Here is a 26,085-nt window from a genome sequence, read left to right on the forward strand (position 1 = left end):
ACACCCAAAGAAAGCCCCATGAGGCAGAGTACTTTATTCCTCCCCTGCATACGTGGTACCCAGTGACTGGCACACAGCAGCGACTTGATAAGTAACAGCTGAGTCTGTGTCTACCTAAGAAAAATAGGTCTTTCAATGTCTGGTTTAAACCAGTTTAGTTCATATTCATCTTTTTCTTCAAGTGTACCTATTGACTAGGTCAGTATTTTGATAAATTTTTCTAACTCATAAATAATGATAATCAGCATCATCTACATTATATCATTAAAGATAAGTCTAATTTAACATTTATGTGCTGTTCATTTTTAATGTCCCATTCTGTACATATAGTAATAAAATGATTTGCAGGAAGTACTATCATTATTAGCTGTTTATTAGGTAATATTTAGTTTAATTCCTCAGCAAACTTTCCAGTGACTATCAGTTGTGATGACAGCTTCCAAATCAACTTGGAAGTGAAAAAAATCCAAGTAATTCTAACTCGGCCACAAGCCACAATCAACAAAAGTCAGACATAATTAAATCCAGGATCTTCACATACCTGCAGCAGCATTTATGTACTATCGCCTGTTGTTGTTGTTTTTTTTTAATGCAAAGAACCTTGCTGATGGAGTATATACCCACCTCAAAGACCAGTTCTAGTGTTTCCAAGCTTAGGAGCCACAGGATTCTACCAGCCATTGGAAAAGCTCCTTCCGGTGCCGTGTTATGACTCTAAAAAAAGACAGGTGGACACACAGAGAGGTGTGCCACCAAGGCCCACGAAATGTAGTTTTGCCAAACCACGTTAACTGTGCAAAGGGAGACAATGAGGAACAACGTATCGGGGAGTTGTTATGCCACTCAGTACAAGGTAAGACAGAGGTTTTGCGCAAACACGATGGGGAACTATTAAAGACACAGACAATGACACTACCACTCTCATCACATGCCATGTCAAGGCAAAATACCTCAGTGAGCTCTACAATCAAGAAAAATTGAGATGGAGTACTGTAACAGCAATAGGCATTTGGCAAAATCTCAAAGCTCAAAAGAGATAGTTTAAAAAAAACAAAACACACTTGACAGTTACTTTCAGAACAATCATTAATTATAATTAAATGACAATAGAAAAAGTAATAAACCGTAGAGTAACATGAGTTAGACAAGTGTAATTATCTGTAGGGCATGCAATTCACAAGACTGGTTCAAATCAGGGCTGTAAGAATTAGATGGAAATCACAAAAAGATTGCCAAAGACGAGGCTTTGATTTGGAAATAGCACAGTGCTGAAATGATTGCGCCATCCCCGACACTCAGCCCTGCCTTGCTCTTTACTTAGTCATCAGCCTCCATCAAGCACTCCCGGTGGCACAGAAAATAAGGAAACCAGAGAAACCAGAGAAAATATGGCAGCTTCACAGGGGAGGTCTGGGAGAAAAATCATGCTTATTCAGAAAGATGTGTCTGTGGTTGTATTTTGAGTAGGACACTCAAATTATACTACACTTTCAATCATACTTGTGCTGTGTAAAAGCCTGTGTGTTTTATTCATTTATTAAACAAATATTTACTGAGTACCTACTTTGTGGCAGACTCCACCCTAAGGTATTTGGGATACATCAATAAATGAAGCATACACTCTAGTGGGAAGAGACAATGAACTACATCATTACACAGCATGCTAAATACCAAAAAGAAAAATAGAGCAAGGAAGGAAGACAGAGAGTGCCAACAGGAAGGAGGAAGTACTGTTTTTGATAAAGGGAGGAAGAACAAAGACTTGAAAGAGGTGAAAAGGTGAGCCATGCAGGTATTTGGGGAAAATGGTTCAAAGAGAGGGAACAGCTCATGCAAAAGCCCTGAGGCATGAAACAGTGGCTATAGCAGAGTGAGTAAGGGAATGAGTGAAAGGACGTGAAGTTAAAGAGGTAATGGGACTAGAAATATAGTGCCTCACTGGCTTTAAGTGTGATGGAGAGGGGCATCTCAGCAGGGGACTGACATGATCTGACTTCTGTTTTAAAATAACCCTTCTAGGGCGCCTGGGTGGCTCAATCGGTTAATTCGGCTCCGGGCATGATCTCAGGGTCCTGGGATGGAGTCCTGCATCGGGATCTCTGCTCAGCAGGTTGTCTGCTTCTCCCTCCACCCCATCCCCCTGCTCGTGATCTCTCTCTCTCCCGCTCTCTAATAAATAAAATCTTAAAAAATAATAAGAATAAAATAAAATAATCCTTCTAGGGGCGCCTGGGTGGCTCGGTCAGTTAGGCGCTGTCTCTTGATTTTGGTCATGATCTCAGGGTCGTAAGATCGAGTCCTGCAGTGGGATCTGCACTCAGCACAGAGTCTACTTGAGATTCTCTCTCTCCCTCTCCCTCTGCTCCTCCCCCTGCACTCACGGGCATACACGCTCTCGCTCTCTCTCAAATAAATAAAATCTTAAAAAAATATATAATCCTTCTAGATACCGTGTCAAAAGCAGTGTAGGGGTGAGGGCAAAGGCGAAAGCAAGAACAGAAAAGCAGTTTCTGCAGTTCTAGTGACTAGTTCATGGACTATCTCTAGTCAGTGGAGAAAGGGCAAGACCCGAGACAAATTACTAGGACATGTGAGAACATGGGTGTTACCACTAATTTCAGGGTCTGTGTGCCTCCTACAGATACTACTGGGGAGTGACTCCTCCTAGGTTCCACTCTGGGAAGGGTGCTGGGAGGATATTCCAAGATCCCTGCCTTCCCAGGCTGGGAGTGCTGTCTCTGTGGACAGCGGAGCAATTGCAAAAACAGAGCACAAATCCGAGCTGGTAGATTCTGTTTACTCACTGGCAAATCTACATATAATCTGAGGTGGATCCTGGAACCCACAATGAAGGGCAAAGAGCAGAGGAGGTGCCTGAGCCAAACTATTGTTTGCAGCAAGTGGGAAGAGCTAACTTGTTACTGGATTCCCTTTGCTCTGCAAATAGGATTTCACTAGAAGCAATTCTCTCAACACTTCTTGATCATCTGTCCTCCTTCCTCAACACTTTTCCTTGGCCAAGAGTACAGCACCAGCCCACGGACAAAACCACACCACTGCGGCTCACCGATCTATGTGTTCACCTGACATTATTTCCTCTCTTGGATCTCTCTGTTCATGTCCCCTAATTTTGGGAAAATGTTCTTTTTCCTAATAAATTATCTAATAAATCCTCCTAATCTTAAGAAAATGCATTTCTTCACCTTCTCATAGTTACCTAGTAACAGGTCTGAGCTTTTTAAAGGATATTAAAGAGCAGAAAAAAGAGGAATAAACTTTTAGACAATGCAATGGGTACACCGTAAAATTTCACCCCCTCTCTACCCTGGCCTCCCCCGCCCTGCCCTGCTTTCAGAGGCTGGACTGTGGATAGGGCTTCTGTTCTGGCTCAGCCCTGCCTGAGTTTGCTGCAGCTCCATCATATTTCCCCTACTTAACAATTTGGGGTAAAATGCTTGTGGGGAGAAAAAGAAGTCATGCAAATAAAAATGTGTAATCAGGGTGACTGGCTGGCTCGGTCGGTAGAGTGTGTAACTCTTGATCTCAAGGTCCTGAGTTCAAGCCCCACGTTGGGGGTAGAGCTTACTTAAAAAATAAAAAAAAAAAGTATACATACCCATGGAATGCAAAATGCCATGATTTTAGATGGCAATGTATCTGGGCTAAGACATTCTTTTTTTTTTTTTTTTTTAAGATTGTATTTGTCAGAGAGAGCGCAGAAGCAGGGGGAGCAGGAAGCAGTGGGAGCGGGAGAAGCAGACTCCCCACCAAACTGGGAGCCCGATGCTGGGATCGAACCCAGGACCCTGGGATCATGACCCGAGCCCAAGGCAGGTGCTTAACCGACTGAGTCACCCGGCGTTCCTGGGCTAAGAAATTCTTATTTATCAGGCACTCAACTATAAACTAGAGACACTGAGGAATACAAGTATTATTCAGATACAAATCCTATCTCCAAAGAACTTAGTTTGTGTTCGGTAGGGAAAACAGTGAATGTACAAAAGTAAGAAGTGATATAAAATGCCATGAGAAATACACAGGTAAGGCACTGTGGCAGTTCTAAGAAAGGTCCATATATTATACATTATGATTATGACTAGCTAATACTAACCAACAAAAGTCATAATAGGAACTATTTAAGTTTGATGTATTTAGGGTTCTTTTCACAGAATATTTCTATTTTGTGTTAGCCCTTCCTGGGAATTTTTTTTTAGAGGTTTAATTTTTTTAGGTAACCTGTACACCCAGTGTGGGGACTTGAACCTCCAACCCCAAGATCGAGGGTCATATGCTCTACCAACTGAGCCAGTCAGGCACCCCACCAATTCTGACAATCTATACTCAAGTCTTCAGCAGGCCACTTGGCGGTGTCTCACCAACAGATACAACAGTTATCATTCCTTTTGTCTCTAATCAACATCTTTTGTTTACCTAGAGAGAGGAAAAAAGTGTACCTTGGTGATTCCAAGTAACATTTTTCTCCATACAACTAAGATACAAAAACCAAAAGTAACTCAGCAAAATAGTGCCTGTGTGCAATGGCAACAGCCACTTGGTCAAAGCCAAATAGTGAAGTTAAGAAGAGAGTCCTGGATTCCAACCAGCAGAAGAGGTCGTGAAAGAAAACTCTTATATGAAGGAGGGTGGTGAGGTAAGAACTCAAACACAGGGGCGCCTGGGTGGCTCAGTTGGTTAAGCGACTGCCTTTGGCTCAGGTCATGATCCTGGAGTCCCGGGATCTAGTCCCGCATCGGGCTCCCTGCTCGGCAGGGAGTCTGCTTCTCCCTCTGACCCTCCCCCCTCTCATGCTCTCTCTCTCTCTCTCTCTCATTCTCTCTCAAATAAATAAATAAAATCTTTAAAAAAAAAAAACTCAAACACAGAAATACATCAAAACATAGTACATGTGCCCATCACCTTGACTATGTGCCATATTATACTGACTTCATGCCCAGCGCCATGCCAATCTCTGCTCACACAGTAATCTAGTTATTCCTTGTAACAGCCCTGTAAGGTGGGCATTTTACAGCTGGGAAAACTGAGTCACGGAGAGAGTTTTTCTGGTTTTGTTTTTGTTTTGTTTTTTAGGTAACTGCCTAAAGTCCCCTGGCTCCTAAATGGCATGGCCAGGATGTGAATCAAGGCAGTCCATACTCTGAGCCACTCTGCCAAGGAGTTTGAATTTAGCGCAACTGTTATCCCTTTTCCCCAAACTGTCATTTTCACTCTGGCTAGCCACCTTTTCTTTCTTTCCCCGTGTGACCAAATTTTGCTGATTACCCTCAGAACAAACTAGTCCGCAGAGGTGAGTTCTCCTCCGCGTCAGTATGCTGCAGCTTTTGTCTTCTAGAATCTAAGTGAACTCCAAGGAAAATTCCCAACCCCCACATTCCTCCCTGGGAAAGTCTACAATAATGAGATCATCTGCATGGAGAAATATATCATAGATATCAGCGGGTACAGTATACACACATCAGGCCATTGAATTTTCTGTTAATAATAAGTTGCAGTGCCCCATTGAGTTTCCTGTGCCACCAAATCCTCCCAGTTAATTACACAAAGGCAACTTTGTCTTGGGAAGCCTACTGAGAAGATGCGCCTAACCTTGGCAAGAGCTTGGTGTACCAAGGACCATGTTATTATTTTTAAAAATAAATAACAAACAGAAAGAAATATTAGTTAAGCTGTCTTTTCAAGAGCTACAGTGCTATTATCATCACGCACGTGGATCCCTACTTTTAGAAACATGACTATTTGACCCGAGCGTGAAAGGCTCAAATAACCATTTTCAGAATGGCAATCAAATTGATCTCAGAGAAGAAGCACCTGAAAAAAAAAAATCTTCTTCATTTTATTAAATACTTTTCTTTTTCTTTTGGCACGATGTGAAATGCTTTACAAAAATGATTGAGCCGGGTCTCAGTGCTCCGAAAGGTAAATATTTTTATTCTAATTTTTACAGGTTGGCATTTCCTTGGTCAGGTAGAGAGACATCCTGTTCCTGTTTCGGTGCACAATGCCCCACATTCATTGTACCCCAACCACTGTTCATTGGCACATATAGTTAACTCTTGCTCACCCACGTATGGATTATCCAATTATCCACAGTTTCTGGGATCACACTTTCTCCTCAGTTGGTGGACGAATAGGAGCAAAACTATTAGCCAAAGCAAAGCACAATCAGGAAGCTAGAACTATCAGCAACTCTCCTTTCATTCAACACATACACACTGGGTACCTACCATGGTCTGGTACTGGGCCATCATGTTCCTAAGAACCACAAAAGTACAGTATCCTCAAAGACAAATAGCTTTAATTGAGGAGACTGGAGATGGTTTTCTTGATTAATGTGAATAGATATAACTTCTAAGTAAAATATATATTTTGCCCTACCAGGAATCTGCTGAGACCAAAGGACTGACATTTTCCCAAATCACAGAGGGTTTTCAGGGTTACACCAGCCCTTTGTCCTCTCCGATGTCATAGCTCTTAAATGGCCTTCAGAAAGGTAGAGATTATACTTCTGATTTCTAAAATGACTCCACTCTTCTTGATAGGGTTTATCCAAAGAGCAACCATAAACTACTGTCAATTCTGGTAGAGTATCAGTTTACTTAGGTTTTATATTGTACAAACATATGAACTGCATACGTCTAAACATACCTACAAATCGTTTTTTCACTAATGAAGCTCCCGTGATGACAACAACGGAATATTCACAACCATGAAACAGAATGCTCGTATCATACACAGAAGCTACATAAACTGAGGTGGGATTTTTTTTTTTTCAGGTGTTCTTAAACCGTGGCAGAAAGTAGAGAAAAGGCAGAATGGAAGGCAATAACGCAGTTGAGAGTCTGCCTTTTGTAATCAGTTTCCTTATGGTCCTACCAAGGGATGATACCTTGAACCCATTCATATTAGCCATCTATTGCAGTGTACTAGAGGCATTTGAATTACAAAAGGTGGGGGGGTGAGCCTCTAAATCCTACAGTTGCCAGTTCACCCGCAACAATTTGAGGGCATTAATAAATCTCCACGGGAGCTTTCCAGTGCATTCCACATTACTAACAGTATTTGGAACTCACCTGTTTCTCGGCCACGTGATCCTCCAGATACTCTCCCCCCTTCTACTTTTACTGGAAAATTCCTCCCTCACCCATTTTTCAGGACAAAATATAAAAGGTCCTAAAAAGAAGGGGCACGCGACTGCTAGGGGAGAGAATACCTTGTCCCTCTGTCTCCTCTCCCCCATACAGATGCTGACAGAAATGAAGGAGAAGCAACTACAAGAGAAGAAACCATCAGAAATCCAATGCAGACCACCTCAGGAGAGTTTTCCTGACAAGACGATTCAGAGACCACACGCAAAAAGTGGCAAGGTGCCATTTCCCCCTCAATGCCTCTAGCCTGAGAGGTTTCCAGCAACCTGAGGTGGTAACTGAACAATTACTTATTGTCATTCCCACGACAGTTCTTTTCTGGAGAATCGAAAGGCCTCCTACCTCACAACTCAAGTCATTCCTGCATTGCCCTTCTTGAAAGTCCTTTTTCCATTTGTTCTTTGAAGCAATTACTCCAAGCAGGTGGTTGTTTGACTAGCACGTACCTCTTACAACCCTGAACCAGAAAGTCGACACCATCATAAGACACAGAAACTGCTCCCAAGGGGAAAAATATATCTCTTCATCAGGCCAGCGGTTGAAATGTTCCAATAACCTTTACCTTGGAACCATTCTGCCAACCACTTTTTAAGCTGCATTCATGTCTTCATTGTAACTTAAATGTTTGGCACACAAATTCTAGATTCAGGCAAAATACATCCTTTTTCTAAATCTTATGAATCCCAAACTTAACCCCTCTTCAGAGTACATTTTTTCTAGGCTTATGCATCCTCTGGGAAAACGTAATCACAGTTTCACTTGAACCTCGTGTCCAATTTTGGGATCCCTCTCCTCCTACCAGCACCCCTAAACCTAGTCCTCTGCCTGTTCCTGAAAAATCAGAAGGGACTGGAAATGTGAGGTGGAATCCTGTCTGAAATAGGCAAATACCTTCCTAGAGCAGTCAAAGCTCAAACATTTGGGACTCCTGATCTTACCAAATCTTTAGATCAAGAGTAGAATTTGGAAAGCAAATGCATTTTGTAAAAAAATAATAGTAATTTCATCTGCTTTAACCTTCTAATCTTTGTTTAAATTACCTAGAACAGGTTCCATTACTAATAAACCAAAGAGAACAGTCTAAACTGAATGTTCTTATCATGTGAGGAAAAAAAAATGTGAGTAGTCTTATTAAACACTAGTTAGAGCAAGTATATAGGACACGTGGCCAGAAGCAGTTTCCCTGTTTTCTATCTTGAGTCTATCTTTGTCACCAACTGTTTTGGTCACAATCCTTTCAAAATTTAGCCCACAGCAGCGCAATAGGGAATCAAAAACAAATATGTTGACTATTAAAACTATAGAGGCTGGAGTATAATGATGATGCCAGATTTTCAATCCTACAAGCTTCAGAAAACTCACGAACCAAGAGGAAGCTAAAGTTATCTTCAAAATTTGATTCATTTTCCACGTACACTCAAATAGACTCTTGAACACTTGAATTTATGAGGCTGGCAGCTTTGTTGTCGACAGCTTATTTCCTCATTTAACAAATCTTGAACATTAATAATGAAGCTAGGCTTTGGCGAAATTTCTGATTCCTCATTCTCCCGTACGCAGTTATTAAGACAAAGAGGCCAACGGTATCCCTATCGGACCAGACTGAACGAAGGGTAAGGTGGACGAGAAAAGATACCAAAACCATTTCTTTCTCTTCCTCCTCCTTTTTTCCTCTCAGACTGAGTTGGTTTTGTTTCCCTCCAAGATTTCAGACCATCAATCTGACCAAGATCGCCGTTTAAATTAATAGCAACACAAACTCCCACAAAGTGCTATCTCGTCACCTCATCCCCACTGACAACCTTTCACCTGTTAGAATCGAATGGGCACCTGCAGTTCTCAAACGCTCTTGGTCTAAGTGCAGTTGTGCTTAAAACTTCTTCACGTCTGGTTGTCAACCCTTTGCTTCCTCTCCCCTGAAAAATGTGTGAGTCCAGCATTAAAACTTTTAAAGAATTTTTTTTTTTTGCTAAATGAAATAAAGCATTTTTTTTGCTAAGTGAAATAAAGAACACATTTCTAATCTGCATTCCTGCTAAAGACAAATGAGTGAGTCATTCAGATGCCATTAGAAAAAAAATTGCTTGATTTTCATAAAAACCAGTATGGCCTTTAAGTAAATACCTTGAGGACGCTATCTTTCTATCACTTTGATAAGCCTCAAGAAAGAAGCCACATCCCCAAATGTCTTGGAGCCGTATCCAGGAGTAGATGAACTTTTACCTAATTAAAAAAGTGCATCATTTATTTGAAAAGCTCCACATCATTTATTTTAACTGATTTATTCAATATCCGGTGACTGGTGGTTTGTCAACTGTCATAATTCATCAGCCCTACACTTTTATGCAGACTGAATTTGTAACTTTAAACAACTAAGCCTCCTCCGCTTAGTGTTACCTTTGGAGGTAAATTACCGCCGCAAGACATTCCTCCTCATTCCCCCCGTCTTCACACTTAAATGCAATAGATGCCTGTCACGAAATTTCCTCAATCTCACTTTAATAACCTGATTCTAAAGTCACCTGTGCCTCTGGTTGACCCAGTCATGTGTTTTCAAGGGTGAAAAAAAAAATCTGTTTCTTGTATGGAAAAGGTTTCATCACCAGAGGAAACATGATGGGGCTGACTGTATATGATTTTCTGCTTTTCCAGAAGCTGACGCTTTTAAAATCTTTTTATAAACCATCTCTTTCCCACTAAACGTATCAGAGCTGCAAGGAGAGCGTTACAATGAGGGAGATCAGGGCTGAAGAGAGAAAAAGAAAAAAAATTGTTCAAAACTGCGACCCAGATGTAAGATTAAGGGAAGGTAGTTAGAAGGATTGCCAAAAACCACCTTACCTTTGTTATGTATCTGGAGTCGCCCACTTCAGAAATTAACACCACTCACAGCCCGGTAGCAATTTACACGGCTAGGAAGTAACCTACAACATCTTCTCGGCCTCCCTCTTTTTAATGTAAAATCAAAATAAGGAGTGTCCAGCTACTCCCCACCGCGCCGCTTAAAGCAACAGATCGTTTTAGGCTTAACTCCCAGGCCCTGGGAATTCCAGTTTGTCAGAATGTCTTAACCTTGGAAACCTGCGGAGAGCAACTCTCCACGAGGACAACTCCCCAAGCCCCGGCTTCTCACTGTCCCAAACTGCACATTCCAAAGTGGGAAGCAGGAGCGATAACAAGAAGGCAGCTCTCGGGGGCTAAATTCCTGGCGAGAGCGAGAACTTGAAAGCGCGGCGATTCCACTGGCCGAGCGGCGCGGGGTCCGCAGCCCGAGGGGGAGACGAGTTGGCCCCGGGAGCCCGGCTGCGTCGGGCGCCGCGCACGGGGAGCGCTCCGGGTCTGGTCTCCGAGCTCTTCCCTGTTCCCCTCCTCCCTCCTCCCACCGCCCTCCCCCAGCCGAGGCCATTCGCCTCACAGTAGCAAGGTTGTCTCTCGTCTACTCCCTTCCCTTAAACTCACCAAACCAGATTTTTACTCCCAACACCGGCAACTTCCCGTAAATCTGCACTGAAATTTTATCCTGCTCGCTGAGCCTCCGCTGGCTAAAGGCCAGTGCAACATTCCTGTTGTTTTAGGACCTCAGATACCTTTGCTGAAGGTTAAAGGGAATAAAAAAAAAAAAATCTGCCCGGATGGGAGAGATTTGGGGACTTCACCAGACAGGCTTCTCTCCCTGCTCCAAAAGTCACATCCATTTCTGACATCCAGAAACGGCCCCAGAAGTGGCACCTGCTGCGCCTGAGGACATCTGCCCTCAGACGTCTGGCCCCCTTTGGGCTGTTCAGAGAAACGAAGCAGAACCATGTTTGAGGAATAAGGAACCTGCTGTTGAATCACAAGTAGATCGGTACCCCCCCACCCCTGTTCTTCCCCGTCCCCCCGCCCCCGCCCGGTACACGAGCCGTTTAACCAGGTAGTGTCACAGCCAGCCCCGCGGCGGGCCCGAAGGCAGGGGGGGCCTCCCAGAGTGTCCTTACCTGAGGCACAGCAGCGCTCGCACGGGCGCAGGAAGGAACGTCACGCGGCCGAAACCCTGACCTTTGCCGGGGCCTTCGCAGCAGGGCCTGGGGCCTGGGCGCTGCTCGTTCAGAAGTGGCTCATTTTAATGCGCCCTGACCTAAAGTTACAGCTGGTTTCTAGAAAGGGAACAAAAAACACTGCCTTTAAAAAACAGCCGCCAAGCCCTCCCTTAACCTTGCCTGATCTCTGGGGACTTGGCTCTAACCCCCACCCCAACCCCATCCCAAAGAAACCCGCAATCCGTGCCCCACCCCTTCGCGTTACCTGTTTATACAAGAGTTAAGGAGCCTCACGCATTTCAATAGAGCGCTAAGCCTGTTTGCAGGCGTGTAACCGGCCAACAGGAATCGAATTCTGTGACTAAACAAACTAGAAGAGGAAGCAGGCACCACCAGGAACCTAAAACGGAGTTGTGATTTCGGGTTGCAATGTCACCAACTGAGAAAAAAAAAAAAAAGTACTGTTTCTCACTTGGCTATTTTAGTGAAGGACTAGTCCAAAACTGTTTTTCTGCTGGTTAAATGAGTACATAGGAAGAGCTTAGGACAGTGCCTGGCACATAGTTAACCTCCGTTATTATTATTATTATCATTATTATTTGTATTTGTACTCTGGCTTTTCTCTGAAGAGCACAGGGCATGATCAGAGTTAGAAGTGGACTCTAGACCTAGAACTGCTGCTCACTAGCTGTAAGGCCGTGAGCAAGGGTTTTTGGACCTTCTCCCAGCTTCCGGAAGATTCCAAGGATGAGACTTTGGCTCAGTTTCTGGAAGATTCCAATGATGAGATTTTTGCTCATCGTCTACATTGTAGACAGTCTCGAATACAATGGAAAGTAAAGTTCCTGTAAAGGTGTGTCCAACTCATTTTCATCTCACTTAAAAGTTGCAAGATTGACAAAATACATGGAGATAAATTGGCCTGTGCATTCCATGAAGTTCAGGAATCGGAAACTCAGGACCAGCAATCAACCTTAGATGGGTGCTTCATTCTAATTTGAATTTAAGAAATCGATGTGCTTGCTGCCTGACCCTAGGAAAGTTACTTATACTTTTCAGTTAGAAGCTGACGCAGGCCAGACAATGATCCTTGCCATTTGAAAAACAGTGTGATATAGGGGAAAATGATTTTTAAACTCCTCATAAATATTAAAAAGGGATTATTGAAGGCTAAAAAATGTGATCAGTGCTGAAAGAACACCCTTTTTCCTCCACCTTGAAAGAAAGAAATCGCCATCCCTTTTACATTAATGAGTCCCTTTGTGCTTTACCAAGCACTTCCCACCCACCCACCCCCACCCCGCACCTCATCTTATCTGATCTTACAAATCAATCCTGTGAGCTACTTTACCCACGTTTTACAGATGAAGACACTCAGGTCCATTAGTTCAAGACTTCACTGCATAGTGAGACCAGGACTAGTTCCCCAGTTCTAGTTAAATCTAAAACAACATTTGCCACCTTTAGGAAAAATGATTCCTTAACCAGCAGAGAGTTCTGCAACATTTTAGATCCCTTTGGGTTTTTTATCTTCCCTAATGGGGCAAGATTTACCTCAGATCCATTAAACATTTTTCTGGGTTCATTCCTCGTCAATCAGGTGAGAGCGAACTAGCCACAGCCGGCAGTGAGGATACTCTGAGGTTCCCGTACCACATCGAAGGGTTCACACTGCCCGGCGTGAACAAGGGCTCTGCACCCTTAAGGCAATGTACAGACTCCAGGCTACATTAGCCTGGGTTTTTCTTTTATTTTTCAGAAGTATCTGGATGGTGGTCTCAAGAACCTTTCGCTGTCGGGGATGCTTTGAGTTAAAGGAGTCAAGAGAGAACATTCTCAGGGTTATTGATTTTTCCACCTGAGGACAGGATTTTCCATAGGAAGCCCTGGGCCAAAGTCTGGGGAATAATGACCAGGAATCAGACGGTGAGTGTGAAAGTGTGGAGGTCAGTGAACTGGGGCAGCAGTCAGAGAAGATGGCCCTTGATGGGGGCACAAGTCCCTGGAAGGAAGTCTCAAATGTTACCTGGCACTTCTTTCTCAGTTTTGCCCACTGCCACCTACTAAATGGATTTTATAATCTTTGTTCCTAAATACTTTCCACTGTCCTCCCCAGGAATATGTGAAAATAAAACTGACTTGTTAAGCAGCAGGCTGTAACAAAAGAAATGTCAGCCAACATCATTTCTTCTTTGTGGCTGAGCCTTGATGCCTGTTTCTATTATTTTAATTCTCAGGCAAATCCCATGATCCTGGGGCGTTTTAGGTTTGCAGACCCCTGCGTTTTGCTTTCTGCTTCCTTCTTTCCATTCATCCCGTAAGGCAATGTGCTAGAATGAATGCAAACAGCATACAGCTTGGTTTCTCACAGATTTGAGTCTGAGTCTCAGTTTTGTCCCAGCTGTGTGATGCTGGGCAAATTGCTTAACTGCTCTGAGCTTCACAGTGTCTTCATTTATAAAGTAACAGCACCTACCTCCCTAGATTTCTTTTTTTTTTTTAAGATTTTATTTATTTATTTGAGAGAGAATGAGAGATAGAGAGCACGAGAGGGAAGAGGGTCAGAGGGAGAAGCAGACTCCCTGCTGAGCAGAGAGCCCGATGTGGGACTCGATCCCGGGACTCCAGGATCATGACCTGAGCCGAAGGCAGTCGCCTAACCAACTGAGCCACCCAGGCGCCCCTAGATTTCTTTAACAGTTAGATGAGAGGTGAAATCTTAGCACAGTTCCTGGCACATATCGGTACTCAAAAAATGGTATTTCCTTTTGTACCTGGAAAAAGCGTACTCCACAGCTCACAAAGAATCTTCCTGCGCATGTGTTTAAGTCTCAGATCAAATAACACTTTTCTAGGACGCTCTCATCAACAGAGGCAAACTGAAGGTGTAATAATAACCACTCATCTCCATAGCATCTCCAATGACATATCATCTTTGACCATCACGACTGTGTGAGGTAAGCATGAGAAAAGCACAAACCATTTGCATTGCCCTATTGCTCAGATGAGGAAACTGAGGTTCTTAACAGTTGTTTCAAGTTGCTAGTAAGTAACAGAGTTAGGTTTTTTTTACTGCTTTTTACATTTCCCTACTACTAGAATTGTGACAATAAACTTAACTGACTGAGCCACCCAGGTGCCCCTCAATATGTTTCTTTTCTTTTTTTTTTAAGATTTTATTTCTTTGTCAGAGAGCACAATCAGGGGGAGCTGCAGGCAGAGGGAAAAGCAGGTTCCCCACTGAGCAGGGAGCCTGATACAGGACTCGCTCCCAGGACCCTGGGATCATGACCTGAGCCGAAGGCAGACGCTTAACCGACTGAGCCACCCAGGCGTCCCGATATGTGTTTCTTAAAGACCAAAGACTATGTACTCAAACAGTACAGGTGAGGCCTAAATGATGCATTCAATAAATAAATGTAAACAGCTGAGAATAATCCCTGGCATGTAGTGATTGCTGTTAACTGTTCTTGCTATTATTATTTCTTCATAAACCAATTCCTTGTGACCGTGGTGAGGTCATAGTAAGCAATTGACTTTTGGGGAGAAGGGAGCTTCTATTTATTTCTTATAAGAGCTGACCTTTTAGGTACCCTTTTACAGTATGAAAAAGGGTAATACCTTTTCAGTGGTTTTTACTTTCTACCTGTTTCCCTCATTTCCCCTAATTTTACCTGAAACAGAAAAATTATTGTTGGATGGGATACAATCACTGACCTGAACCCAAACTTTCTGTTGAGGCTGCTGCTATTGTTCCCAACCGAAAATAAACCTATTTTGACCTAGAACAGGCAACTTGACCCAGAGAGACCCAGAGAAACCACAGTTTCCACAGCCTCTCCTTCCTTCATATGGTGGCCGCCGGCTACCCATAGGAGAATTTTGGCTTAATCTCTTATTTTCTAATTTTTATATGAAATCCACACTGGATCTAATGTGTGCAAATTGAAGGCATATTATTCCTGGGCACACTTGAAGGCAAATGATTTGGCCCAGCCACTAAGTGTAGAACACAGACATCAGCTCATGGGTCAAAGGATGAGGGAGGGCCCCCTCCCCCAGGACTCCGTCAGAAGGGCACCTGGGTTTGCGGTCTCCATGCCACACTACAGGAGGGCCCCTCACTGAATTTTAAAAATGTACTGAGTTCACAAAAAAGGGAATTAAGTATAGCAGGGGTTCACTCCACACATTAATCTCAGAAGCCAAATCCTTCATTTTGAGAAAGGCCTTCAATACAAGGAGTCCCTTGACCTCCGTCCTTCCTGCACAAATAGGTCTGCCAGAGCCCGCCTGCTTAGACTGAAGGCTTTTCCCGCCCCCACCTGCCCGCTGAGATGGAAGGAACACTGAAGTCAATTACAGGCCCCTTAAAGGCCCACTCGAGACCAAGAAATGGTTTTGTTATGGCAACAGAGGCTGTTGATTCCTTTCTACCCCTTTAAGACTGATTCCCTACCAGAGATCTCCAGACCTCTTTTTATTTTATGATGGAAAACAGCCTCATAAGAAGCTCAATCATTCAGCAATAACTTACCAGAAATGATTGTCAATGTAAAATCACTAACATTTATTAAGTTACTAGCACATTTGCCAGACACTATGTGAAGCACTTTACATGTCTAAACTATCTAATCCTCCCAACCCCATGAGATAGAGACTGTTGTTACACCCACTTCATATATGGAGACCAACATGCGGAATAAGTATGTGATCCTGCTGAAATCCCCCCGCTAGAAAGTGGCAGAGTGGGAAGCTCCCGAGCCTGTGATCCTCACCATTATGCTCTATGGACTCACAAAAGATTGTCTACGATTATTTTACATACGTGTGCATCCTGGGAGTGGTAGTGCCAGCCTAAAGACGGTGTCTGGCACATGGTAGGCGCTCAAAAAGTGTTTGTTGAATGAATGAGGGAATGTGGAGATACATTTGAATGTTATCATCAGTACGTAGAAGCGTGTGTCAAGAGAGGTAGGGTTTAACTCATCGAGAATCTGAGATGTAGGGTTTTCAAACACATGGGTAAAGTTTTAATTTGACATATAGCACAGGGGGTGAGTATTTTATAGGATAGAATTAATTGCAGATGTAGTTAAATTTACTGACCATAAAAACCATGTCGAAATAAAGGGAATATTCTTTTTTTTAAGATTTTATTTATTTATTTGACAGAGAAATAGAGAAAGAGCACAAGTAGGCAGAACGGCAGGCAGAGGGAGAGGGAGAAGCGGGCTCTCTGCTGAGCAAGGAGCCCAACGTGGGGCTCGATCCCAGGACCCTGAGATCATGACCTGAGCTGAAGGCAGCCACTTAACCGCTTACCCAACTGAGCAACCCAGGCGCCACTGAAGGGAATATTCTTACCTTTGTTTCTGTTGTTTCTCTGCTCAGAAGTCCCCTGTAGATCCATGCATTCATCCACCCACCCATCACCGGTATAAGCATAGCAATGAAGAACACAGTCTGGAACCAGCTGCCCGAGTCTGAATCCTGTTTCTTACTAACTTTGCAACTGTGAGCAAACAACTTGACTACCCAGGGCCTTAACACTCCTCCTCAGTTCTCACCTCATTAGGAGTGTTTGGAAGATCCCATATGTTACTGTAAATGAGGTACTGGAAATAGCACCAGACCGTTATAAGCCCCCATGCAAGCATTGTTAACGATTATTCATCCAACCAACCGTCCATTGTTTTAGCTAACAAATATTTATCAAGTATCTCCTATGTGTCAGGTTCTGTGCAGCAAGCTGAATACAGAAAAATAAATGAGAGGGCGCCTGGGTGGCTCAGTTGGTTAAGCAACTGCCTTCGGCTCAGGTCATGATCCTGGAGTCCCAGGATCGAGTCCCACGTCAGGCTCCCTGCTCAGCAGAGAGTCTGCTTCTCCCTCTGACCCTCTTCCCTCTCATGCTCTCTCTCTACCATTCTCTCTCTCTCAATAAATAAATAAAAATCTTTAAAAAAAAAAGAAAAGTAAATGAGATATAGTCCTTATCTTCAAGGACCTAAGGTTTCACAGCGACAGGTAAACAACCAGCCAGTGGCCTTACCATGTGTAAGCCCAGGAAGTTAGTGGCAGTCTAACTTAGACTTGTTCAGCAAGAGTTTACTGAGTCTCTACCAAGAGTCATGCAATGGAGATGCACAGATGAATAGAAACATGGTCCGCTCCCTCACATTAGAAAGGCAGACATATCTATATAACTACACATGATACAAAGGGAGGAGGGCAATAGAGGTGGATATGCAAAAAACCAGGAAGAACCCATTAGTTCTGTGTGCGTGGAGGAGGAGGAGGGTAAGGTCGACTTCCTAGAGGTGGTAACGTTTGAATTAAAAATGAGAACATGAAGGGGAACTTCATGAACAACGGGAAGATGGGGGAGGGGTGGTGAAAGCATTTAGCATCTGGTGTGACTGAAGCCTGGAGGTGCACAGAGGGGGCAGGATTTTGCAGCTGGCAAGGGAGGTTGGGGCCAGATGGTTAAGAGACTTGAAAGGAGAATGGCTTTTAGTACGGGTGACAAGATTTTGAGCGAGGAAAGTGACACGATCACCAGTGTGTTTTAGAAAGAAAACTCTAGTATGACACAGAGCATGGATTGAAGGGGGGACAACTTGAAAGCAGAGAAAGACCAAGAATGAGAAGATTGCAATGGTTCAGGTAAGCGATGACAAGGTCCACAGGGCCGTGGCTGTTCAAGAGATAGCTACCTAGTGGGAGATACCGCGGATTACTTCATCCCACTCTCCTTCCAGTGCGCCGTCCTGGACTGAGAGACTGGAGAGCGACAAACTGTATTTCCCAGACTCCTTTGCTGCTGTGGCTTTGTAGCCAGAGCAGAGGGTACAGGGCACCTATTTTTTTGCTGGTACAGAACTAGCAAACATACCGTGGCTCTGTTGCAAAAACGGCAGTGGTAGCTCTCGGATCCCAAATTTGCAAGAGAAGTGGTGTGAATTCACCAGTACCGGTGGTGGTTTCCTGATTCCCCACTTTCCTGATGGTGGCACGTGCAATAGCGTCCCTGGCAGGCCAGCTCTGCAGTGTTCCTGTGGAAGTCATACCTCCAGGTCCAGCTGAGTACCTACACTTCCAATAATTGGGTCAGCACTGAATTGCATGTATGAAATCCCTTTCTGCTTAAAACAGCTAGAATGAGTTCTATTGACTGCAGTTGAACCCTGCCTGATACATTGAATAAATAGAACTGAGAGAATTTGATGACCCATTGAATGTGGTGAGGAAGAAGGGAGCGGGTGGCGGTGAGAAGAGGAGGCAACAATTTGCAAGGTTTCTAGTTTCATGTGGCCATCAGTCGAAACAGGGATTTGTGGAAAGAGTTGTAGATCCACAGATAGGAGGGTGGTCCATCTCACAAGTCCATTGGAACAGGTGCTCCACAGCATCCAGCTATGCGGCGGACAGCTGAAACTAGGTCATTACTGACTACACAATAGGGGAGTGGAGGGAGATATTGAACCTAAGTGGATTTTTACTGCAGTGCGTCACTGACCCACAACCTCAAGTTCAATTCTTGAATTGAATATAAATATATATATATGAATATAAAATAGCGATGGTGGAGTTAGTGAAATTCAACATGCTTACCTGTCTGTACATAGCAGCATTTTCTCTCTCGTGTTTTACTGTTCAGAAAGCTATCTTCATGGCAGTATCTCCATTCTTAACTTTGGTAAGACTAGTGTATTTTTTCTTTTTAGAATGGTGAGTACCAACATCTTTCTTTCAGGGCCTCATTGACACAGTATTGCTCAAATAAAATCACATTCTAACCTCAACCAATTATTTTGGCAATGACAAACCAGCCCCATGGGCCAGTGACCCACATTACTCCTCCATTCATATTAGGTATTTCATTGTGGTTTTTTTACAACAAATCTGGACAAGTAGCAAGTTTTTTTATTTGTTTGTTTGTTTGTTTTTTTAAGCACAGTGGCCATGTTTCTAAGGTTGTAAGCAATAGAGAGGTAAATGGACCTCGGCTCAGCTCCTTTGAACTCTTTAGACAAATAACAGCCTAACACTGCAAATTTGCAATGGGAACATATGTGTTCTGTTTTGACAATAAAATTCAGAGATTTACACAATTCTCATTAAATGTGTGCCTAAGTGAATACATTTCTTAATAGACATGAGGATTGGAAGCAGGAGGTAGAAGTAGAAGCTTGTGCAATCTGTTATAAATATTAGCAACCCGTTTTTTCGAAAAAACAAAAAAGACCTGTGGTAAGACTTCAAGATGCATTTGAACATGCCTTTGTTATAACTTTGGTGACATTTAGTTATAGTTAATTAAATGCAAATATTTCTGTTCTACTGGATTATGAGCCCCGTCCTCGGGGTGCAGAAATTGTCTTGTTGAGCTATGTTTCCCCAGTTCTAAGTAGAGGTCTTCATGGTAGGCACTCAAGGAATACTCCATGAGTTATCGAAGGAAGTTTCCAAACTAGGGGGTCAAGGGACTATGTTTTAATACTGGCTCTGCTTCAGCTTCCTCAGCTATGAAATGAATTTTCAGGTCATAGCTTCTATTACTTCTTGGAAGGGCTTCTTACCTGTAAAATGGTTTTGGGATCCTTAATGGGAAAAGATCCAGAATCTCCTTTCCTAAAATGTTTGAAGGACAATGGTTTAATGAATTCAGTTTGGTTGTACCTACAGCAGGTAGATGGATTGAATGTGACCTCTAGAAGTTCTTTATGAATTCTGTGATGGTGGGATCCTATTAAGTCTCCTCTACCTTAAGATCTGGGTCAGAATCACTGGGTGTGGAGCACCATTCCAGAAATTCGTTTGGCTACTGAATGCTTTCTATTTTCCTCTTGTTTACCATCAGGATACTTCCCCTTTCCATGGGGATTTTCTGAAAAGGTCACACAGCCACTTCAGAAAACCATCCTCTTGTTGAATGACAATGATAGCCTCTTTCTCTGGTTGGCAACCAGAAGCAACCGCTGTCAGATCTGGGCAGAAAGCAGGGCCTACACCCCTTAGTTGGCCAAAGCCAGAGGGAAAGTCCAGCCTCCTGCGATGATACTGGGACTGTGGCAAAACGTCTTCTGTGGAAGTGACAATTAGGCTAAGTTCCACCGAGGCCTTGCTGGAGCAGCAAAGATTAGAAGGAAGCATCTTCTGTGACCAGCTCGGGGCTTAATAGGGAAGGAGTTCCAAGATACTTCAGAGCACCCCATCCTCACCACCTTTCCCAGGCCACTTCCAAAACTGCACACATGAGATAATCTGGCGCCTTTGGGACCAAGGACCGTCCTGCTACAAGCACAGTGAATAGCTCTGGGGAGAGCTGTGAGTAGAAAGCAAGCGAGTTGTCCCATCAATCAAATACTTTCTGGGTCTGCCATGTGTTAGACCCTGCACTAGCTGTTGGGCTCAGGATGGTGCATGAAATCACAACCCATAGACTGAGGGTCTGGTTGTGTAAGCATAGACATGCACCACTAATCATTACAATAGCATAAAGACCCTGCTTTGCCTGGGAATACAGAAAAGGGAACAATTTATTCACAACCCCGTAAATGCTGCAGATTCATCCAACTATGTGCTGGCAGGGCTGGTGTCTATGTGACTCTGCCTTCCCATATTCAACCTGTCTCCTGCCTATGGGGCACGTGGCCCATCGGTCAGAGTACTCTGCTGCCCAGATCCCTCAGTCACTCGCATCTCCTATGGAATAACGATCCACCCCCTCCCCCCAGCAAGGCATACAATTTGACTCCCACTTTCCTTTACAGATTCATCTCTTCGCTGAATGGTCCATAATTCATGATACTCTTTTCGTATGACTTTGGTCCCCTCCAGCAGATGCTCTGGGGGCCTCACTCACATCAGGCCACATTTACCTGTCCATACAAAGTTGCTGCAAACACCTGCATCTCCCTTTTTGTAGCTTTTCCTTGGCTGCAGGAGCACTCTAGGCAGGGCAAGCAGGACAGGTTGCTGGAAACAATTCCCTCCATCTCAGCTTCTTCGCCTTCCGTTGACATAACTCTGAGTCCTTCCTTTACACTAGAATTCCAGAGCTGCCCAAAAGGATTGAGCTCCAACTACCCACAGTGGCTACTGTCTTGATAACACCGTTTCTTCCATCGCTGGTTGCATTCCCCATTCCCTTATCGCTGTTTCCTGGAATCATCTGCCAGATTAGCTATTGCATTCAAGTCCTGCTCTGAGGGCCTATGGACAGATGGACACCAAACAGCGTCTTCAGTCTCCTCCCCATCTCGGCCCGTAGACCACTAGTCTCCAGTCGGTTGAGCTCCCCATTCTTAAAGGTTCTGCTGGACAGTCGCCCCTCCTGTGATGCCATTTCCCATGCACCGCACTCCACCATGTACAGCATGAGGGCCTCCTTCCCCTGAGATTCCTGGCCCTTTACACAGACCTCTCTTATGATGTGCATCATGTGGCACTGTCATTCTGCATAGGCACATTTGACTCTGCTTACTAGGAACCACGACTTCCTCCTTAGTCAACTCAGGCCCTAGCAGAGCGCAGTGTACAGAGAAGATGCCCAACAGATATCTGATGAATGAATACGTGACCCTTCTGCAGTGGTTTCCTGGCTCAAATCCTTGTGTACACAGCAAGATACTGGAAGCCACGTTCCTGACCCAGCCCTTCTGGGTAAAGGGTCTGCTGACTGTGCCTCAAGACGGAGGCTAGGGAACCTCTCATTGCCCCCCCAAGGTACTTACTCTGGTTATGATCTTACTGCCAAGAAGGGGCTCCCTTTCAATGCCGGGCAGGTCTCCAAGCTGACTTGCTGGGGCCATTAGGAATCCATGGAGTACATTCCAAGGGTGTGAAAAACCAGGGACTGGGAAGCCTGAGGGCTGGTGCAATGACCACATAAAAATTGCTGCAGATAAGCCATCAGTCCCTAAGACAGCTGCTATCTTTGTAGTTTTGTTTCATCACAGGGTAAAAGCCTGCCCTGCGGTAAGCTGGGGGCTGCATAAACAGCCCCAAAGGAGATATAATCCTAGAGAGGAATCCAAAACTGTTGGTTGAGCAGATAGCTGGTCTTTGGGGAAGGCTGGTTTCAGCTGACGTTCTGTGCTTTGCCAGCAGTGTTATTTTACAATCTCACTGCCAAGGAAGACCTGACCCCTCTGAAGGACCAGGCCAAGCAAGGAGGGAAGGCACAGGCTGATCCCCTGTGATGTTGAGACTTCAAACAAACAAACAGAAACCCAAATTCCAGAGCCGCGAGAAGGAAAGTTGGGTCTTCCCTGCTGAGCCGAAATGGAAATGAACTGAGCAGGCTGGAGTGTAAGAAATGGCAGGTGGCACAGGAAAATGAAGCCGTGTTCCACCATGTTGTATGTGGAAATCAGGAAAGAACTAAGGAGGATTCGAAGAGGCGGAGAAGAAGGGCAGCAAGACTGAGAAAAGGGCAGTAGAGGACCCAGGAGGCAAGGAAGGAAGGGGTATAAGCAATGCTCAAGGGCCGTCATGGGCCAGGCAGGTGGCACTTACTTACTTTTCATATCGGAGACATTTGAGCTGCTATTATATCAGGACTAGGATTATTATAAACTTGACCTCAATAGCCTTGAGCTATTACTATTGCCATTCTGCCGATGGAAAAACAGAAGCTCAGAGGGGCTAAAGGACTTGCCCAAGGTCCCACCAAAGGTACGGAATAAAATCTGGGTCTCAATGCCAAGAAGCATTTAAAAATAATTCACACCCAGTTCAAAACACAAGGATGACCACTGCTGTCTGGGTTAGGTCACGTGCTCAAAATTGTCAGGAACCATAACTCAAAATCGTGTGCACATCTTTTCTCCCCGCCTCCTTGCGTTTGTGGATTCACTGCCTTTGGGTGCCCTATGAGGTGGGCACTACCACTGGGGGGGAAGAAGGGAGAGGATCTTTCAGAGGATCAAGTTTAAAGAGGCCTAACTTTTGGAAAATCTCCAAATTTGGGTTTAGCAGTGTGCTTGGCTTAAAAGGAAAGGGAGGAAGTAGGAAAGAAGGCAGGGTGGGAGGGAGGGAAGGAGGAAGGCTGCAAGCATAGGATTTACATTTTCACCCTTCCTAATATCGGTGAGGACCAAAGGGAGACACAGAAATACCATGGGATTGGCAAATACTGCCCTACTTTCAATTCAGCCCCAAGCAGGAAGGCTTAGGTTTGTCACGAGAAAGCCTCTTGTTACCTAAGACCAGAACAAAACCTTTGGGAGGAGACTCCCGTCTTGACGGTGTGATCTCCAAAGAAACCTTTTTAGTCTCAGAACTGCAATGTCTCAAGTGTCACAATTGTGTAACCCGCTGATGTTTAAAATGATCCTGGAGCCCATCACATAGGATTAGGAAAATAACGTACAAGGGGAGAGGAGAGAGAACTCTCCTTGAAGAGCAAAATGAAGAAGCCTGGATTGGAATCCTGGACATGTGGGTTCCAGTTGTGTCTCCTTCACTAGGTTGAAAGTCCTACAGTAACATTTCCTGTGTACTTTCCTCTGCTTTCACGAAGTTGCTGTGCTAGATGACACAGAAGAGAACTTCCAGCTCCAAAGACTGCAGGGAACATTTGGAGACTTTCAAAGAGGTAGGCCACTGAAAGTCATTAGAGCTGTTTGGCGATCCGATGATGAGTCAGAAACCAATCCAAGGACTGTTTTTATTGTGCTTCACTTCCAATTTCTTATTTGGATTCTACAGAATGAAAGAGAAAGAGGGGGGGCATAAAAAATGATCAAAAGGTACTCAGAAGAAAAGGAAAAAAACAAAACAACAACAACAAAAAACCCCAACAAATATCTGTTCAACAAGTCAAATAACTAAGCTAGGCACTTTTAGTGTAGGAGAAGGGTCCTTCTGAGTGGCAGTGTCACACTGTGGAAAGAACACAGATGGGTACTGAATCTAGAAAACCTACAATTAAATCATAGCTTTATCACTAGTGACATAAACGACCTTGAGTCAAGGCTGTTACTGATGAAGATATCATCATCCCCATCATAAAGGCTGTGACTGAAAAGATGAGGAGTCATCTTTTTGAGCCTCAATTTCCTTGAATACAAAAGTAGTCTAGGGGCACCTGGCTGGTTCAGTCAGTAAAACATGCAACTCCTGGTCTCAGGGCTGTGAGTTCAAGTCCCATGTTGGGTGTAGAGATTACTTAAAAATAAAATCTTAGGGGCGCCTGGTTGGCGCAGTTGCCTAAGCCTCTGACTCTCGGTTTCAGCTCAGGTCATGATCTCGAGGTCATGAGATCAAGCCCTGCGTGGGGCTTTGCACTCAGCACAGAGTCTGCTTGAGATTCTCTCTCTCTCTCCCTTTGCCCCTCCCACTCATGCTCCCTCTTTCTCTCTCTCTCTAAAAATAAATAAAAATAAATCTTTAAAAAAATATATTTTTTTAAAAAAAGGAGACTAATTTGGGGCACCTGGGTGGCTCAGTCGTTGAGCGTCTGCCTTCGGCTCAGGTCATGATCCCAGGGTCCTGGGATCGAGCCCCACATCGGGCTCCCTGCTCCACGGGAAGCCGCTTCTCCCTCTCCCACTCCCCCTGCTTGTGTTCCCTGTCTCACTGTGTCTCTCTCTGTCAAATAAATAAAATCTTTAGAAAAAATTAATTAAAAAAGGAGATTCATTTAAACAGTAGTAATAGCTACCATTTCTTGGGTGCTTCTATGCCAGGCACTGAGCTGGGCTGTTCGTACGATGTCTCCAAATCCACCCTCTTTATACTGTATCAATTAGGTATTGCTATCCCTGATTTACAGATACAGACATGGAGTCTAACCAAATCTAAGAGCAGAGCTGGGATTCAAACCCAGTTTGGTAAAACTCTGAAGCTTATTCTCTTATCTACCCTCCCAAACTTCCCCAGAGGATAATAATATAGACCAAATAAGGTACTATTTGAAATATACCTTGCAAATGGCAATACACAAGTGTTCTCTGCAATATTCGTTATCAATAAAACACTAACAGTAATAATGCAGCAGTAACGACAACAGTAATGGTGAATTTTTCCATGTTCACAATCAAAGTGAGTATCCAAATAGAAACCTGGATAATCTGATTTGAATGTCTAATCAAAAAGGGTCCAAACGATGACTCTAGGCTAATCAGACCCTGGGAGCTGCCCTCATCCGTTTTCATTGTGTCTAAGTTTCAGGGCTCAGAAAAACAGTTTGCTTGAGCAGAAATGTTGATATCTGAGAAACAGTGCAGAGAAGATTGAGAACACAGTGAAACCGCTCTGTGCCACACGGTTTTGTCACTGAAAGTGCCATCTGGCCAAGCACACCAGAAAGTAACCGCAGATCACCAACTGGTAAATTTTACCTTTTAAAAAAACCAAGCAGAAGACTCCATAATCTATCAGTGCAGTAATTCGGGATTGCAGTCAAAATATAATAGGTGGCAAACTGTCCCTGTGAGTCATCAAGGCCAACAAAGAATCCCTCTGGCCTTTTGAAACAGTCCACGTAAACTTGAAATCGAATCTTCGTGTAGAGGGACAGTGCGCAGCTCCTTTAAAAGAGGATGTGGGAAACCAGATGACTCAAGCAGGTGGCACAGTTGACCTGGGAGTCTCGGTCCCACTGAGGTATCAGTGCCTGAGGAACTCGCCTTCCTACTGACTAATTCCTTCTTCAGCTCCCTGAGAGAGTGCTAGCATTTTCCAAACCTTTTAGAGAGAGATATAGAATGTTAAATGTGAAAGGGACCTTAGAACTCCTCTGGTCACATGTTCTCATTTCACAGGTGAGAAAACAAAAGCCCAGAGAGGTAGAGTCTGAAGGCTCCAAAGCTGCTCAGAGGCATAGGCAGAACATGAATTTCCTACTCCCCATACAGTGTTCTAGTAATAAAATGTTGCCTCATCCCCTC

General features: G+C 44.0%; 1 long non-coding RNA gene across 1 annotated transcript in view; it reads right to left on the bottom strand.

Annotated features, from left to right (window-relative positions):
• The window catches only part of LOC141372593 (uncharacterized), a 111,188-nt gene extending 99,608 nt beyond the window's left edge, over window positions 1-11,580 (bottom strand). Inside the window, exons 1-2 of the long non-coding RNA XR_012377890.1 lie at window positions 11,448-11,580; window positions 11,141-11,299 (exon numbers count right to left, since the gene is read on the bottom strand). This is a non-coding gene — a long non-coding RNA (uncharacterized lncRNA). The remainder of the gene's footprint in view (window positions 1-11,140; window positions 11,300-11,447) is intronic.
• Between the last annotated feature and the right edge of the window lie 14,505 nt (window positions 11,581-26,085).

This window comes from Callorhinus ursinus, unplaced genomic scaffold (genome assembly GCF_003265705.2).
Source record: "Callorhinus ursinus isolate GAN/ISIS: 27379988/994484 unplaced genomic scaffold, GSC_fseal_2.0 scaffold4, whole genome shotgun sequence".
In the NCBI taxonomy this organism is placed as follows: Eukaryota; Metazoa; Chordata; class Mammalia; order Carnivora; family Otariidae; genus Callorhinus; species Callorhinus ursinus.